Raw genomic sequence first — 19,007 nt, 5'->3', positions numbered from 1 at the left:
GGGGCCTCAATGTGTCCCTGAGTTAGCTCCTTCCTCTCTGTATCTTGCTGTTTTCCCCCTGCCATTCTATCCCCTCTTGTGACATGACCTTTAGGGACTGAATGAAGTATAACTTAAAGCCAGACGATCCCACAGAAAGGGGAATTCAGCTCTTAGTTCTTACTTTCTACATCCCACAATCTAGCTGATTTTCTGCATCCCACAAATTTAACCTTTCCTGGCCTGCACTAATTTTACTGCAACTCTCTCCCAAAAATTGATTGCCTGGCTGTCAAATCAGGGAAACAGGAGTTGTTAAAAATAGATGGCATTTATCAGCAATGTTATTATAAAGGAGGCATTGTAGAACCAATACAAGACTAATGGACCTATATCTAACATCCAATCAGGTATTTGAACTGCCACTATTTACATTCTCCTAATTGAGCTTGGCACAATCTTGTCCCTTCTGTAGCCAGCATCACTGAAGAGATCGAAGAAGCATTCAAAATAATCCAATATAATATGCTTAATTTTCAAACTGGAGATACAAAGAAAGTGACACAATAGAGTCTATGCATTGAAAATACAACTCAACTTTCAGGACTAAGAAGCAAAAATGATGATGGTAGGAGAAAAAAAAGGTTTTGTTTCCACTCACTCTTGACTCTGCCCCTATTGCATATCACTAGTAAGCAGCCACTGATAATCACCTGTCTGGGGACACAAGCTGAGGTTATCTGAAGGATTGAGTGAAACCAATGATCCTTATAAATTATCTCAGAATTTCTGCTCCAGGCTCTCTAACAAGGTCCAGCCAACTGATTTTCTTTCTTCTAAAAGCAGTATGTGTGTCCCTAAAACTATTAGTCTGTAGAAAAATTGCTGGTTGTTTATGATGTAGCTGTTTTTTTTAAAGCTTTGTAATGTTATTGTTTAACATGGATTTAAGTATTAATATCTATCAAGTTTCTCAATAATTCAGGTCATAGTTATCCCAATGGTGCTTTTCAAAATGCAGTTGGACTTTCTTGGTATTTTTCTTGAAAATGTTTCACTTCTCATCCAGGAAGCTGGAAGTCAAGAATTGAAGAAGCTTCTTGGACGAAAAGTGAAAGATTTTCAAGGCAAACATCAGGAAAATCCAGTTGCCCTTTGAAAAGCACCTTTGGGACAATTTAAGTATTAGTTTATTTCAAATTGTATTGGAAAGTGCTTTGAAATGAAAAGAGGCATATAAATAAATAAATTTAAAATGTTTGATCTCATCCCAATAAATAATTGAGGCATTTGTTCTAAATATATTTTGTCTCTGACTCTTCTTATTTCTACTTTTACATAAAAAAGAAATGTATCTGCAGAACAGTTTCCATGGTTAACAGGACCAAGCCCTTATGAGCTACACAGGATACTGCAGATGTTTTGTGATTGAATGGCTCCTATTATAATGCATCAATAGCCTTGGGTGCATAGGTTTGAGATAGATTTCTTGTGGTTTCAAACATTTTTTCCTGAACACATAGTTCACATAGAACACATACTTCACATAGTATCATTGTTGGACTCAAAGTAAAAGCATGACAACAAAAATGCAGACCTAAAAATCAGGTTAAGAGGACTTGATATGGATCACATTGCTCTTTGATTTTATGCTTAAAGAAGTATCTCTTTTTGTGGCTGCATTTCAAAAGCTATACAATTTGAAACTGACATATTTGATTTTTCTCAGTGATTAACAAAACATATACATCATCGCCATTTTCATTTTTATATAAGGAAAACTGCTTTATTCTTGAGATATTCTCTTATCAGTGTTGCCAGAGTTCAAAATGTGCTTTGAATTACATTTAATTAGAAATCCACATAACAGCATTTTTTCTTTGAAAATGTACAAGAGCTTTGAAGAAAAAGCTAGTTTCTCTAAAAGACAAATCAAAAGACAAAGTTTATTTCAATTAGATTTCCATAGTTGTGATCCATGGTAGGAGCAGGACAAGTTTAAAAAAATATTTAAAAATGTGATTTCTGTGCCAACTATGCTAGTGCTATTGTCTGGCATTTATACTGTAAGAAAAAAAGGTCTTGCACTAAATACATACCAATAAAATGCACTAAACACATACCATAAGATGCAAAATATTAAAATTATTATAATCTTTCTAGCTTATGATGTCCTTCCCACCACTTTTACAGGAGCAAAAGAAAAACATATAAAAATATCAGAATATTAATGAGAAAATTACTTTCAATTAATGTCAAAAGTAATTGATGCATTTTTCAGATGCTGTAAAATAATGCATTTTCCAGACACAAAAGCATAATACTTGAAATGTCTATGGAGATTCCCAGTCATCCAGGTCATGAGGGTTGTCCCCTCTTTTTCAAGAGGCAACTGGATTTTCTGGTTTTTCTTTGAAGATGTTTCACTTCTCATCCAAGAAGTTTTCATCATCCAATCAGTTTCTTGGATGAGAAGGGAAACATCTTCCAAAAAACCCCCAGAAAGTCCAGTTGTCTCTTGAAAAAAAAAAAAAAAGGAAAAGGAAAAAAAAAGCACCTTTGGGATAACTCTTGAAACTGCTATATTTTGTATTTCTTTGTTCATACTGCACACTGCTCACTCCAAAGTAGGATAACTGGTGTCATTGAATGGTTAACATAAAATAAGAGATGGTAAGAGATATTTAGTTAATTCAACTGCAATATCCCAAATGTATTCCAAGTATGGTTGCATACAATAATTATCAAAGCGCTTTAGCATAGGAGTTCCAAATAACTTTCAAAGGTACCTTGCATCTTTCTAGTATATAGGTTAATGTTTTATACCTGCAGCTTATGGTCCCTTTTCTTCTTTCAGAAGCAAAAATGATGTGGATAGAGACCTAGGTGATTCTAATTCAACCTTTGCTGCTTCATAGCTTCACCAGGTGTTCCTTCTTGAATTACCAGGGTATTTTTCTGAGACCTGAAGTATGGATCCAATGGAGTCTCTTTATATCACATAACAATTAGTATAATAAATATAACAGAAATTATGTTTGAGTGAGAAGCTGTGAGAGGACTGGTTAGCCTTATTGGGAAATTTCATTTGTGTTGTTTCCCAGTTATTTTCATATGTGCTCTAAGTCATAACTGAAAGCATCATACACTGATTGATGTCCTATTGACATACTTCCCAATATACAGTAAGAATTTCAGATTGAAAGTGATCTCACTTTATAGCAGTAGGTCCCTCTCTGTTAAATGAAGAAGGCCTAAAGCAAACTTTGCATATATCCACTTGCAGCCAATCCAAGACAGGGGAAATGTTGGCAAGCTGAAACGTTCAGGGAAGGAGATGGCATTGCAACAGTTAAATCAGGCTGTCAAAATTAGGAATGAAAATTATTTTCCATTTCTGAATGACACCAACAAGTTTCTTAGTTTTCCTTTCTGGGAACATTGAGGATCTGACTGACGGAATGAAGCAGCATTGGCTGCAGTGTCTACTCAGTTGTTTTAGATTCTGTCCATCTGCACGTGCAAAGTTGCTTCCTATCAGTCTTTTGCAAACTTCTACACTGCTCTCCTCTTGCAGCTCAGCCTTTCCACACACGATGTTCCAAAAGCATCCTGTCAACACGACCTTTCCACTTCTAGTTTTTTTTAGAACATGAAGGTTTTTTTTTATTAAGTTGAACACTATGTGCTTCTTTTTCTCTTTACTTCTGAAATCAGTCTCCCTCCCTTAATCCCACTTGCAACCTGCTTCTCTCATTTTCCTTTCCATTCTAGAAATAAGAAATGCTTAATAAGGTAAGCAGCAGACAGAACCAGTAAAAATCCTAGGTTGCAAAGGGAACTGCTAACTGAAGGGAGAGTCTCAAGTTAAACTAGAGAGAGAGAAAAAAATTCCTAGCTTTTCTTATCTTGATTTTGAAAATGTAACTGCCATCTTATGTTTGTTAGGACAGCACAAGAAATATTTACTCTCCATAAGAAAACCTACTAGGGATTCAAGATTTTAGGGAATAATGCTGCATGCATTATTCCACTAGATCTAGTGAGACGGTAATATTTCAGTACACGGAATGGAGAGCTGCACTTGCATATATTCAGATACTTTTATTACATTTATATTGATTCATAGAAATATTACCAAAAGAATATTCAGTCATAGAAATGCTGCTGAAAGAATATGTCCCCCTATGGCCAATTAAGCTTTGTTCGTAGTAAGTGTGGATAGACCTGTGTCCTTAATTGATTTTTTTCCCTCAGAAGATGGCATTTACCTCTGAGTAATTAATGATTATGGCTTAAGTGTTAGCTTTGCGGTAGTCTAAGGTCATCTGGTTACATTTTGATCATTTTCAAGGGGCTTTATTGGGTCTCCTGCTGTCTACAGTTGAGGAGGCAGATGGTTCCTGAGGAAAAAAAGGACTGGGTCTTGTTCGTGGACTGTACTCTCTGGGAAGCATCCCTGCCCTGTAGCAATTCTTTACCTTCTTGGACTTTTAAATCTAGGTTGTTGGGGGTTTTCTTTGAAAAATAATACAACATTCTTTTATCTTATTGTGCTGTTTTAACCCTTAGATCCATAACTGGAGCAGCAGGTCTGGGGTCATTACCTCAAATTTGGATTGTCTCCTAACCCTTCTTCCCTATTTGCACCTGGGAGGATAAGCATGGAATGATTGAAAGATGGGTGGGAAAGTTCACCTACAGTTCTCTTTGAAAGTAGAACTAGGGTAGACTGGGGAGGCGGAAATAGCAAATCTATAAAGAAAATAACTTCTGATTAGGGCATGATTTCTCTTCCTGCCCAGGGAGCCCAATTGATCATTGCTTTCTATGACAAGGTACGTGTAAGTACAACACTTCTCACCCACCCACCCCAGCTTCAGTTTTCATGCACTTTTAAATGCAAATCCCTTTCCAGGAGCTAGATTAGCTGTCAACCCTGCCTCTATGTCAAGGGGAAAAGCCTTACCTATGTTTCCCCTTTGATGCCCACCTAAATTCGTCCTTCTCAAAGATTATGGTAAGGGACTAGAATTAGACGGGAGGGGGGGGTGGAGAATAGAGGAGAGGGGGAAAAACCCCGTTATTGGTTGCAAAGAGGACCGAGGACCCTGCACCTGCGATTTTTGATACGCCTAAAAAGAAAAGGAAAGAAAAAAAAATAACGCGTGGGGAGAGAAGAAGAAAGACCCAGCCTCCTTCCACCTGAAAGATTCAACTTCTTTTTTTTTTTTTTTTGGGGGGCTCTCTTAAGGGATGATCCACATGCAGTTCCCGCCGGCGTCCTGAGCTGCGGACGCCTGACCTAGAGAACTCCCGCCTGTCACATGCGAATGTCCTCCTTCACCACCTGGACCCAGAAGGCTCAGCCTGGCGAAAAGGCAGGTTGTTAAAAGGCAGGCGCCCTAAATTGTTGACGCAGGACGATTCCCGCTCACGGGCGGCGGGGGTGGAGGTTGTGCTGTGACCGAAAAGCCCTGGGAGGGGGAGGAGGAGGCTGCTATACTGTGTACTGTGGGCTTTCCGAAACTCCGGACGGGCTCCATCTTCCTAAAAGGGCCAGGCTTTTCTCGATCTAAAACCCGCTTTACTCTACTCCTTTCACGGCAGGGTAGGACTAAAAAACATCTCTCCCCGCGCTCGCTTTTTATTTTATCTCCCCCACCCCCACCCCTATTCGCGGAGCCGCTTCGCCCAAAGAAGCGACAGTCGGCTAGCCTCTTCTCTTCAGCGAGGAGGGAAAAACGCGCGCAGGCTGAACGGCTGCCGCCGCGCTCGACCGGGAACAGCCCATTGGGCTAGGAGGGGTGGGGATCGCACGGCAGGAGCAGCGCCCCCTCGCCGCTGACTGGCTCTCGCGGCCTCTCGGGCGTGCTCTGATTGGACGGAAGGGACACCCCCTGTGCCGGGGTATCTCGCTCAAGCAAAGGGGCTTGCCTAAACCAGCAAGTTCTATAGCGGAGCTGGGGGGGGGGCACATGGTCGAGAACCGGCAGCGGAGGACGTTCGCCGCTGCATCCCTTCCATTTGGATTAACGGTTCCTGGCGGCGGCGGCGGCGGCGGCGGCGGCGGCTGAGCGGCGAAAGGAAAGCTCGAAGAAAACGACCTGGTAAGGCTGCCTCCTTGAACAACCGGGCTTGTTCACAGCCCTCTTCGCAAACCCGCTTCCTTAAGTCTCGGGGCAAAGACAGGTGCCAGGTTGCAGGGAGACTCTCGAGCCGGCGGTCCCGCATTCCGAAGTTTCCTTTCCATCGCGCGGTTCTTCCAGTAGCCAAGATCCCGCCGATGCCTGTTTGCTTTTACCGGAGAGAAAGTGAGAGATCTAGCGTCCTGAAAAAGCGTCCTTCGCGGGGAGTAGATCGGTCCTCTTCCTTTCCTCTCCTCTCCCCCCACTTTCCCCACCCGCTCGGGTCTGTCGTGCAGCAAAGATCCATCAGAAAGTCCTGCTTTTAAACGACCCCTAAAACAAACAAATCAACAAATAAGAATAATTTAAAAATAGAAAGCTGCTGAATAAATGTTCCGCGGTAAATCACGGAGGCAGCTGGGACCAAGTCAGCCGCCCTTGTTAAAAAAAAGGAAGCGACCCGCCAATCCACGAGCAAGAAAAGCACGAAAGGAGCGAATAACAGCCCCCTTTCGCCCTCTCTCTCAGTTTTTGCGGTCAAACTCAGGTGCCGCCAGTTTTTTTAAGGCTGGTCCTGATATTTGCCGCTGAACGGCTAGTGATGCGGGGAGAAAAAATCGCCGCCGTTGACTCTTTTCTTCTGTTTGTGACGATGCATCTCGGGTTTTGCAAGTGACAACGCGGGCAGGTTTTAAAATTAGCATTCACTTTGTAAGGTTGACTTTGCGGGGTTGGAGGTTTCCTGCTGACCTGCTTCATGAGCATATTTGGGTAGATTGCCCTAGATAGAATGAGCTGGCTTTTTGCCTTGTTGAACTTAATCTTCAGATGTCAAGTTAGATCAATAAAGGAAATAAATGAAAGAAAAGACTTAATATTCACGTCTTGCTTTGGTGATTCAGTTGCATTCTAATTACCTTAAATGACTTTAAGAAACAAAAAACAGGTACAATTATGAAAAAAAGGTTACGCTAGGAGAGTTTTTTTGATTGTACACATTGGATCATTGATACTTCAATTTTTTGTCATTGTTGAGAAGCTTTTGTAACATCTAGAGTCAGAATAGTGTGTGTGTGTGTGAAAAACCGTCTTGGATGAGTAGATGGATGAGTTTTTTTTCCCTTGGTGATCAATTTTGGTGAAAGTTGTTTTGAAATTAACCCTAAAGACGTCTTTCCCCAAATGCCTTTAACAAAAAGGTGAATATATATATTGTAATTTATGGGGTAAGCTTGACTGGTTTTGAAAAACTGGAATGCTGAGTGTGGTATTATGCTGAACATATTATAAAAGCAACCGATGAAAAATTACCAAGAAAGAAGCATCATTATATTGTCAGTATGTTAAGCAACATCAAGGTCATAGAGTTTAGTAATACTGTGACTGTGGGTTTCATACAAAGTACATACTCCTATTATGTTTACCTTTGAAATCTGAGATTAAAAATAGGTTCAGGCTTCTGGAAAAATATAGCCTCTAAGGCATCCTTAGGATTGGTTTCAGTTCTAAATGTTTTGTTTAAAAATGTCAAAGAATCAGGTAACCAAGAAATAAGACTGAGAGAATGTTTGGTGGGAGGGAGGAGATTCAATAAAAAATGGTTTTGCTGATTTAGATCTATTACTAAAGCATTACTGCTGGCATATTAGACCAGTAAGCAGAACATAGCAATATATACTACCCAAATCAATAAGGCTCTTCAAATGTAAATGTCAAAAGTTTATAGCTTTTTTTAGAACTACATCTGGAAGGATTGAATTGATTAATTTGAAAGAGAAAACTTCCCCCATTCATAAGTTGTTTGTGTGTGTGTACGTGCGTGCGCCCATGTGAAGTCGCTGAAGTCTTATCAAAAGACAAGGTTATATGTGCAAAGTAGACTAATATAATGAATAAATATCTTGGTAGGTTGGAAGGATGGTATTCACATCACTTTCGCAACTTTCCTTCCACGTTTATGATTATGATGCTTCTCTAATATGTAAAAATGTATTGTAGAACTTTTGTGGAGTTGTAGTTCAGGCTTATGCCAATTGTCTTTGTGAACGATACAGCCTTTATCCTTTGTGTATTGTGCGTCAGAGCAGCATCCTAGATGTTAAGCTATGTGCTCAATATTTAGAAAAAAATCAGCTTCTCAAAGCTTTTGTTTGCCACTCATATGGAAACCTATTTGATTCATTCTAAATCAGAAAGGTGATTGTGATCATTTTAGTTCTCAAAGCCCTCTAAATGCAATTGGCTAATCATAAGTTATTTCTTATCAACTTCTAAGGAAACTGAAATCAGATCCGAAAAGCTAGGAGTTATTTGCATAGCATAGCCTGGAACAAACTGAGACTTGAATTTGCATCTCATTGGCTATTTCACCACCCAAAAAGCCTTTTCACTCTGGAGCTCCTGGCCATGTGGTCCTGTCCGCCATAGTCTCCATGTTTCCAGTGTCTTTTTCCCACTTGGAACTGAACCCAGAAGGATATTTCTTCCAACAATTTGATAAGTGGCAGATGCCTACCCTTTGGGAGGAAAAAAAAAAAAGCAAAAAGCAAAATGTGTATATAGAGAATGGGCTTTGCTGAGGGATACAGGAAGACCAATTTGGCTAAATAAAGATTCTTAAAAGGGCAAAATATATATAAATACTTCAGTGGCACCTTTGAGAAGCTACTGTCCTCACTTCCTTTAGTTGATTAGGCACCATTTGTTCCTGAATGTATTTCCATGCCAGCTCCATTGTCCTGCTTTTTTCAGGAGAATAAGGCATTAGCTAAACCTTGCTTGGAGAGGGAGCATAGTAGACAGATGATGCTTACCTCAGCCTTTGCCACAGCTGTACATGCAGCTATAAGCAGCAGTGCATGAGTGCCTCCACTGGGAATATAATGGCTCTGCAGGGAACTGTCACAAAGTCATCCTTGGAAATTATGGATAAAGGCAAAATGACTGCTAGAATCTGAATGCCTATAGGATAGATCAGTGTTGTAATAGATTGTTTCTTTCCCCCTATTTGCATATGGACATCAGGGATATCCTTGTATCGTCAGTTCAAATGATGGAACATGTCATGGGCTATAGAAGTGCTAAGAGTTGATGTATCTGATCACCAGGGCAAGCAAGGGAAGCTGCCATTACAAAGGACAAAGCATTCAAAGAGGTGCAGTGGAATCCTTCTCTACATATTTGAACTGACTAATGCATATTTGAAATAACTTGGAAAAGTTTAGAAGGTAATTTGTCTTTCATTAATATAAAAGGCTTCTTCTGACTTCAGTTAACCAATGATGTGGATTTTCCGGCTTGGTTTCTCAAATCAAAGTACCCTTTTATCAAAGCAATTCAAATTGTTGCAACTCAGCACTATTTCTAGAGCCTCCTGTAATGGATTGTAGTTGCTTTTCTGTTTTCCTATTTGTAGAAAGCTGTGCTGTTCACAAAAGTGTGCCTTTTGCTTGTGTGTAAACTTGCAGCCTTTGAGGGAACCTGAAGACAATAGGGCAGGACAGTGGGCACTCATTCAGATTTCACAAAATATATGTTACTGTATGACATTCATTTTTAATAACAAGAGCAAGTGTTTGGAATTTAGTACAGAAAAAGTTGTATGACCTGATTTATCCAGCTTGAGTTTCAAAGACCTATCATTCTGAAGGAGTATTTCCATACTTTTTCCAATGAACTGTACTCTGAATCAGCACTTGTAATCTAAATTAATTGTCAGTTAATTATATAATGCATACTGTAATTTCCTTCTCATAAAAAGCAACTGTTCACAGGGAAAAAAAATACAGCATTGATTGTGAATTTAAAAAAAGGAAAAGGAAAATCCCAAGACAAGACCCGAATAGTACTTTTTAAAGGAGCAAAAGTTGTGACAATTTTCTTAGGGGAATTCTGAAACAAAATGATAAATTGTAATGCTGTAACTACATCTGGTCTTTTATCATGGGACAAACTTGCTGCTTCGGCAGTATTGAAGGAGTGATCGTTCAGATGCTGTGGGTATTAATCAACATTAGGATTATTACAACACAGTGGGAGTTGCTTCAAATAAAGAGCTCAGAGATGAAGGACTTACTCTTGGTGACCTTCATAGATAGGATTTTCAAGAAAGCATTGTCTGTGCTTCCCTGTAAAGGGTATTTCAAGAGATAGTAAGAATCAGGGTCAACATTTGGTCAGTTCCATAAGACTGAATTATTTGGGGCATTAAGAAAAGCGGGGGGGGGGGAACCGAGTCAATTCACGGAGGATTTAAAAAAAGCTACATGTGTGTTTGCAAACAAGGACTATGGCTCCGCTGTAGAATTTATGTTGGGAAAACTCTTATCATGAAAAGACAGTTGTCCTAAGATACTTTTTTTTTTTTTTTACAGTTGTAGTGCTTTGGGGAGTAGTTTATGAGGATAAAGACAAAAGAGGGATATTAATCAAGCAGAGACCAATGCAATATGAAAGGCAGTTAGCTGTAACACAAAAGTCTGTAGATGAATTCACAAAGTATAGTGGGGTTAAAAACATTGCTTCTAAAAACAGTCAGAGTAGGAGGAGATTTTCTGTAATCAAACATGCTATTTATATCATGAAAAGAGTTTCATTCAATGATTCGAGGCCTCAGAGTCATCTACATTACATTCTAATTAAGATGCTACTGAGAATAAAAAGATAGACCCTTCTTTGAGTTCGTCTCTGCTCTTGTGGACTACGTGGACACATTTCTGTGTTAGGAATATGGATTGGGGATGTTTCATTTCAGGTTCCTAGTGTAGTCAAAGTCCTAGGATTTCCTGTTATCCATTCAGCTCACCAGGTATGAGTTAACTTTAACTTACCTTTTTGAAGTCAGTTAACTTTGGCTACATACTGTTGTCTGTCTGGGTCATACTGACTATTATTATAATCAAATGCAGTAATTAACATTTTTAAAAGATGAATAAAACCTTAGCTATATGTGACAGCATATACTTTACTGATTAAATGTCATTGAGTTGGTTTTGGCTCTTAGCTGCAAAATAGTTACACTTTCAATATGATTGTTCATGAAGCAATTAATCCTATTAGTCATTCATTCTTGCATACAAAAATCAGTCTAAAAGTAAGTCTCTTTTTCAGCAGAACATGAGATATATGGAACTAGAGGGAGCTTTTCTTTACAAAGAGTCTGTGTTGTTTGATCTTTGGCTACCATTAGATGTTTAGCATATGTATTTATTTATTGGGACTGCAAAATGTTTTCCTGTAGTGTTTTGCCCAGGCATTTATTGTATGTTCCAAAGACATTCAAGGTTGAGACAAGTACATTTTAAAACAAAAACTTGAAGTTGCTTTCTCCTTCACTTAGTACTTTATTCCTTGAAGCAGAGATGACACAAATGGCACCTAAATTGTAGGAGGAAGGTACAATCACTTTATTGCTTTCAGTGGCATTAGTATCTGTTGCTCAATCTGACAAGCATAAGGTGAAATGTATGCCTTGGCAGTTAAAAGGCCTTCTGTAACTTGAAAGCCATGATGATATTTAATGACTTTATACAGTAAATGATCTTGAAATTCCGACATACGCTCACGCAGCCTAGTAATGTGTTTACTGTTTTAAGACATACATCTATATGAAACACAATCAAGTATATTTAACAAACAACTGGCTATTCCTCAAGAATGCAAGAGTATTACAGAGACCGTTTTCTCATATTTTAACAAAATGAATGCATTGCCATGTTAAACAAACTGGAAAGGCAACAACATAAAAGTAAAGAATTTCTGCAGATAAAATAACAACCATTAAGGCCAAAGCAAGTAAACTATCCAGTTGGAAAAATGTGTTGCCACTTAACTGAACAAAAATAATTAGAATGACAAAACTCTGTGCTTTTAAACTCTTCTGCAATGGGTAAATAATGAGTTCCTACAAAGGATGCAAGGATTCTATAGGCCAATCTTACTCATTCATTTACATTTTATTTAATATCCTAGATAGATAAAAATACCTCTGAATGTCTGACATTGGGTATGCTCAGATTTTTCTCTTCTTTCTTTTGTTAGAATTATTTTGGGCCACCATTCCCTTGGTTTAGAATAGTAATTCTTTCCAACATCAAATTGACATGAGGGACCTTTTTTTTTCTCTGTTATTAAGAAAACTTTTTGTCATGTCAAGACATGTATGTTTACTGCTATAAATACAAGAAGCCTACCTAAGGCATTATTGTACCTGACCATTAGTGTAATGCTGCAGATATTATACCCCCATTGCCAGTGGATTATCGCCTGTCCTTATATTTTCAAAATAGATGGAAGCGAACATTTATAGCTTTGTTGGGGCTGGTGGGGTGGACAGTTGGTAACTGTAACAGAGTTGGAAGGGACTTTGGAGGTCATCTTGTCCAACCCCATGCTCATGCAGGACACCTATACTATTCTGTCAAAATGACTGTCCAGTCTCTTCTTAAAAGACTCCAGTAGGGACAACCAGAACTTCCAAAGGCAATTTGTTCCACTAGTTAATTGTTTTCACTGTTATGAATTTTCTCCTTAGTTCTAAGTTTCTTTTCTCCTTGGTTAACTTCATCCATTGTTTCTTGTCCTGCCTACAAGTGCTCTGATAAATAAGTTGGCCCTATTTTCCTTGTGGCAGCCTTTCAAGTATTGGAAATTTGATATCATGTCGCCCTGGTCCTTCTTTTCACTAGATTAGGTATACCTAGTTCTGGCAATAGTTCTTCATTTGTTTCAGCTTCTAGGCTCTTAATCGTTTTTGTTGCTTTTCTCTGAATACTTTCCAAAGCCTCAACAATTTTTTTGCACTGATGAATGTGCATAGTCAGCAGGAAGCTGATTTCTGGATGACCACAAAGTCATAGTTTAACCAGAATGCTCAAATGGTATAAATAACAAGAATGTGATCTTTGGAAAATGGAGAGAATTGAAATAGTATTTAGCAGAATTGAAATAATGTTTAGTTAAGGAGTAAAGGCACAATATTTCTGGAAACTATATTTCATGGAGAGGAAAAATGTAATATGGGGTGCTTCTCCCCCTTCCCTCCCCATATGATTCTCAGTGACTACCTGGACGAGACCTTCCAGTTTTCTGCAAGGCTTTTCATAAATGGTTTCCCATTGCTTCCTTTCTAAAGTTGAGAGAAAATGACTGGCCCAAGGTCACCCTGTATGTTTTGTGCCTAGGGCAGAACTAGAATTCACAGTCTTCTAGTTTGTAGCCAGATGCTTTAATCATTATGCCATACTGGTTCTCTGCTAGTTTCTTTAGGAGCTGCCAATTCCTGATACTGCACAATTTTACAATGGCATTGCGAAAATGCCTTTGACTCTTCTCAGTTTATGGTTGAAGTTGTACATTAAAGCTCCATTCCAACATGGCAATTTTCATGCTCCTTCTTCAAGTTTAGAAGGAAAAGTAGCAGCAATTTTGTGTCACAATAATCAAGGTTATTATGGCAGCCCCTGGAATATAAATGTTTCTTCAGAGCAAGACATTTCAGAGTGGTTAGAAAGAAAGGAAAAAAGACCCTAACACATTGCAAATGTTTCACTGACATTTCTTATGAAAATTGAGTTGGTATTTTTATCCCTGTTAAATAACAATCTGCTGCCTCTCTGAAATAAGATGACAGTTTATCAATATCAGATGGTTACAATAACCAAGTTGGAGTTGTGTGACTTTAGTGACAGCTGAGAGAACAACAAAGGTTAACAAAGCTTAATTGTGGCTCAACTGAATGTACTAGGGTTTGCAATCAGGGAGAAAATAGAAACCGTGATTAGAAAAAGATTGGAATACATGGTTTATAGTATATCTGGTCGGTAAGATTTATGAATGACAAAACAGCCCTAGTTCTTTCTTTTCAACCAACTGTAAAGTAGAAGCAGGAGAGTGAATATTCCCAATCATGGTTTGTTTTAAATTAAGATTTTTCATGTTACCTCAATGTTCTTGCACATTAAGTATGAAAGGAAAAAAAGCATACAGACTTTGGCTTCTTGAATTCTTTCCATATCCTTTACTAGAATTGGCTGTAAGAAGTGTCCGTATTTTCTTGTTGCATTTCGGTATGTATCATGCATCATCTCTCTCTGTGTTTCTGTGCTAACTTTGTGTTGTACCTCTTTGTGTTTATGTGTATGTAGGCACAGAAAAGTACAGGCTTCTCCTGTGTGTAGGAGAAGAGTAAGATGTCTGGGCAGTTGCCAATACCCTAAGTCCATTGTCCAATTATTTCTCCCATTTTCATCCTTAATCATCCTTTTTAATGTAATATTTCCTGCTCCACCAACCTTGGTCCCATTCAACTTTCAGAGAGTTATTCTGCTGATAAGCAGACAGAGTACTAGTCCCTTTACAGTCAGTTTTTTTCCTAACATATTGTTGGTTTAAAGCAGCTGTGTCAAACTCGATTTTATTGAGGGCCACATCAGGGTTGTATTTGATTGGTGGGGGGCAAGTAGGTATAACAAGGGTGGGCATGGTCAAGGTTGGCATGGCCAGTTCGATATCCTGTAGCCCTCTGCTATAGAAAATGGATCCCAGAAGGGCCAGGAGGGGCACCACAGGCCAATTATTTGCTCTTTCCAGGGCAGCCCCACGGGCCAGATCTAAGCAACCCACGGGCTGGATCCAGCCCACGTGTCTTGAGTTTGATACCTCTGGTTTAGAGGAAAAAACAAGTATTACTATCAAACTGAATTGAAAACAGATTAAATTATACAACTATGTGAATTGTTTGACTCTATTTAAAGACAAAATTACATTAGACTGTTATATTTGAGCAGCGAAAGTAGAAATAGTGACTAGATGGCAACAGAGAGCATTTGCCATCTAGTCAGTATTAGATTTTTTTTTTTTACAGTTCAGCTATACTGTAGTAGCTTTTCATTACATGTGGTTCTTGACTTACGACCACAATTGAGCCCAAAAATTTTGTTGCTAAGTGAGACATTCGTTAAATGAGTTTTGTCCCATTTTATGATCTTTTTTGCCACAGTCAAGTGAATCACCGCAATTGATCATTTAATAATTCAGTTGTTAAGTGATTCTGGCTTCTCCATTAACTTTGCTTGTCAGAAGGTCACAAAAGGTGATCACATGATCTTGGGACACAACAATGGTCATAAATAAGAACCAGTTGCCAAGCATCTAAATTTTGATCACATGATCATGGGGATGCTGCAAAGGTCATACCTGTGAAGAAGGGTCATAAGTCACATTTTTCAGTGCTGTTGTAATTTTGAACAGTCACTAAATGAACTATTGTAAATTGAGGACTACCTGTATACCTTTTTTTTTTTGTTTAACTGCCTCCAGGTTGGATTCTGAACACTTTAAAAGCCATTGATTTTAATAGGACAAAATATTGGCAATCCAAGAAGGCCTTATCAGCTCTTGGTTCATTTGAATAATTATTTCAGATGTCAACAATTTGTGATATATCATTTAATGATTACAGCGTAACTTATTTCATGACCAGCAAGTATATCAAAGATAATTATAGGTATCACAGCAATAAAATAATCTATTTTTCTTTCTTTTTATTGATCTTTATTTCTTCAATTATATACCTGAGGCAATCCTATGTAGACAAGTAGAAGAAAAAGCCAAGTAAGTTTCTATGAATGACAACATTTATTTTTTTAAAGCTTACCAGAGCAATTTTCATAGCCCATAATTTCTATTTATTTACTTAGCAGTCAAAGGCCAAAACTCAAGAAAGTCCAATATATGTATATAAGTGATACAATTAATAATTGGAAACAAGAACAAATAATGCAACACAATATTTGAATAATATGAAAGGACAAATTCAAACCCACTGCTTCTGGGTGGCAATTGCAAATAGAATAGAATCATGATGAGAGATTCACTTGGAAGGCAGCAGTAGACTAAGACCTGAGTATACCATTTTCTTCCCATGGAAAAAAAAAGTCAGTCATAATGATGTATTGAACCAAGAATTCATCCCAAAGATTAGTTTTCAACCAATTTTTATTGAAAAATTCCCATTTTAGCTCCACTTGAGCCAAAGCAAACATCCAGTGGACAAGTGTATTAGACACATAGCAAGGATCACAAAACAAAGCTCAAAATGTTTCATTGCATTGTTTCTGCTGCATTCAAGCCTTTACAGAGATGGAGATGGAACTCCATATAACCAGAGGATTGGTCCCTTTGCTCTAAAGAGCTTGGCAGCAGTTGCAGGAAAATTGTTTCTGTTATGACTGGCAAAACACTCTATAGCATTTAAAACCTTCTGGGCAAAAACTTAAAGGCTATCAGTTTGATGTCTCCACACAAATAGAAAATTGAAGGCAAATTCTTTGGTATTTAAAAATCTTGCTGTGTTCTGTCTGCGTATCACTTCATTGGGTTTCCACCCATGATGCACTTTGCACCGGGGTTAATAAACCGTTAAACACTTTTCTTTTGGAATAATTGATGTTAAATTCTTCACCACAAAAGAATGTTGCAAGCACTTGCAGAATTTAGCAAAGAACAGTATGGATTAATGAAAGTGTTACATCATCCTCTGCCTATGTAGTAAGATAGAAACAGGATTACAGTCTTATGTTTTGGTGTGAAACTCATTTTGGGATAGAATTTTTTAACAGATTCAGTCTAAAGCTGTGATGCCGAACCTATGGCACGTATGCTGGAAGTTGCACGCAGAACCACTTCTGCCGGCACATGAGAGGTTGCCCAGAAGAGCCCCACTCTGCATGCCCGCCCACCTGCCATCCACCAAACAGCTGAATGTTGGGTATCTGGCACACATGCATGCAGGGCAGAGGTGCGCGGGAGATGCCTGTCTATGTGTAGAGATGTGCAGCATGTTTGGGGGAGTGCATGCGCATATGCAGGGTCATGGGGGGGGGTCTCTGCACATATTGCCTTCTGGGTGCTGGTGCACAATTTTTGGCACGGGAGCCCGAAAAGTTTAGCCATCACTGGTCTAAAGGTTAAATAGAAATAGTGCAAGAATATACTGTATCTTTATTGTTATCTTCATATAGGAATTAAAATAAATCTGCCTGCAGTATCAGTACCTCTTAATTATAAATACATGTTCTTTTGCAGGATTGTAATCAACTTCGGTAAACATGGATGTATACAGGAGAGTTAGTTTTCTCTAAAGCCTCACTTTAATGATCAAGTTGAAGCTACCTTTCACTCAGAAAGGGTAGCTTAAAAGTTCTTCTTAGACAACTGGAATATTTTTGTACCAAATAATGCAATGTGATGCATTGATCAAATGCTGAGTATTTGGTTTCAAAACCAACTTGTTTCTCAACAACTCTTTCCCTTGTGTTAATCAATAGGTTCAGTAGTCTTGGTTAGTAGACTGATTATATGGTAACTAACTGGGTTGAGGCTTGTCACCTTTACACATTGGAGCTAGTATTGATTAATCCCACACTTGCAAAGAATAGTTAATATGGCTAAATAAGGAGAACAAGGGAGGAATCCAAATGTGTTCCTCTAAAATGAAATCACTATAATAATTTTATCTCTTTTCAGTTGTATTGTGATTTTAGAGACTTCCAAGAGGCCAGTTGGAGAACAGTTATAAGTAGGAGACCCACCTGATAAGAAACAGTGCTCAATATATTGTAAAAGTGTCTTATCATTGGTTCAGACAGTATATGAGATAATATTGTTCAGATCAAATCATATGCTGATGGTCAGCTCTGATTTCAGATCTCAAGGCTCAACAAATAATATAAAAACAAATGATGACCGAGGAGCCATGGTGGTGCAGTGGAACCCAGTATTGCTGTCTGACTCTGCCTACTGCCAGGAGTTCAATCCTGACTGACTCAAGGTTGACTCAATATTCCATCCTTCTGAGGTTGGTAATATGCTGAGGGTAATATGCTGACTCTGTAAACCGCTTTGAGAATATTATAAAGCATTATGAAGCAGTATATGAGCCTAAGTGCTATTGCTATTGCTAATAACCACAATGTGGGTTAATATTTGGCTGTAGTTACTGTATTACAACAAAATCTTGACCAATGGTTTCCTCTTTGCCATTGCCCTATTTTAGACATTTGGAGGATGATATTCTTTTTCCACCTTGGAGAGAAAGACCATTTTTTTAAAGAGAGTGCTTTTAAATTGCTGCCACCTAGTTAACATTGGCTTTTTCTGGTTTATTCCACAAGCCCCCTAACTATAGACCTTTCGGGGCAAAGAAGTACCTCAGAAGGAATTACTGTGAAAGACATTAAATGGATTCTCTCATCAGAAATGCTTTTATTTGCATTATGGTTTTGCCCTCTGGATACCTTTCTGAAAGTACTACACAGCACTGCAAAACTGAAGGGACTTTGCGGAGAGCCAGAGGTTGTTAGCATAAGTGTGCTTTTAAGGCAGATGACAGTTATTAAATACATGAGGTAAATTCATTTACCATCTAGGATGTTTCCTAGCTTAGCGGTTCACTGATATGGAAGTTGGCAGAGGTGAATTCTTATTTTATTGTGGTTTCCTAGAATATATTCCCCTTTCCTCATATAGCATGTGACCTGGTATGTATTTTTATTGCCTTCTTGTTTTCATGTTAATCAGTTGAGATTTTTTTAAAATTGTTTTGACTGCTTGATATTTTGCTTTGAAAAAGTGTGTGTGTGTTGGGGGGGGGGGATTTGTCTTAACTCTAAAACCCCAGGAATAAAATATGCTTGTCGTACAATCCAGATTTTAACACTCAAGGCCCTCTAATTTTCTGTGCTTGTTTTCTCATGATGAAAAACAGATGTAAGGCTACTGTATCTGTGCTGCAGAAAGTACAACCAACCACTAAATCTCCAAACAGAGATGTTAGAAGTCTCTAGGGTTTTATTTCCACCACAGTTAATAGATGTCACAACTTCCTTATCTGCAGAGAAA

At 38.4% G+C, this 19,007-nt stretch overlaps 1 protein-coding gene across 1 annotated transcript in view; it reads left to right on the top strand.

Moving 5' to 3' along the window:
• The first annotated feature begins 5,779 nt into the window (after positions 1-5,779).
• Positions 5,780-19,007, top strand: part of CDH7 (cadherin 7) — a 120,623-nt gene continuing 107,395 nt past the window's right edge. The window contains exon 1 of the mRNA XM_087931026.1: positions 5,780-6,089. The gene's annotated coding sequence lies outside the window, so the exon portion shown is untranslated. The remainder of the gene's footprint in view (positions 6,090-19,007) is intronic.

Source organism: Pseudonaja textilis, chromosome 3 (assembly GCF_049901715.1).
Source record: "Pseudonaja textilis isolate UNSWEBS1 chromosome 3, rPseTex1.2, whole genome shotgun sequence".
NCBI lineage: Eukaryota > Metazoa > Chordata > Lepidosauria > Squamata > Elapidae > Pseudonaja > Pseudonaja textilis.
This window is presented reverse-complemented; position numbering and strand designations above follow the sequence as displayed.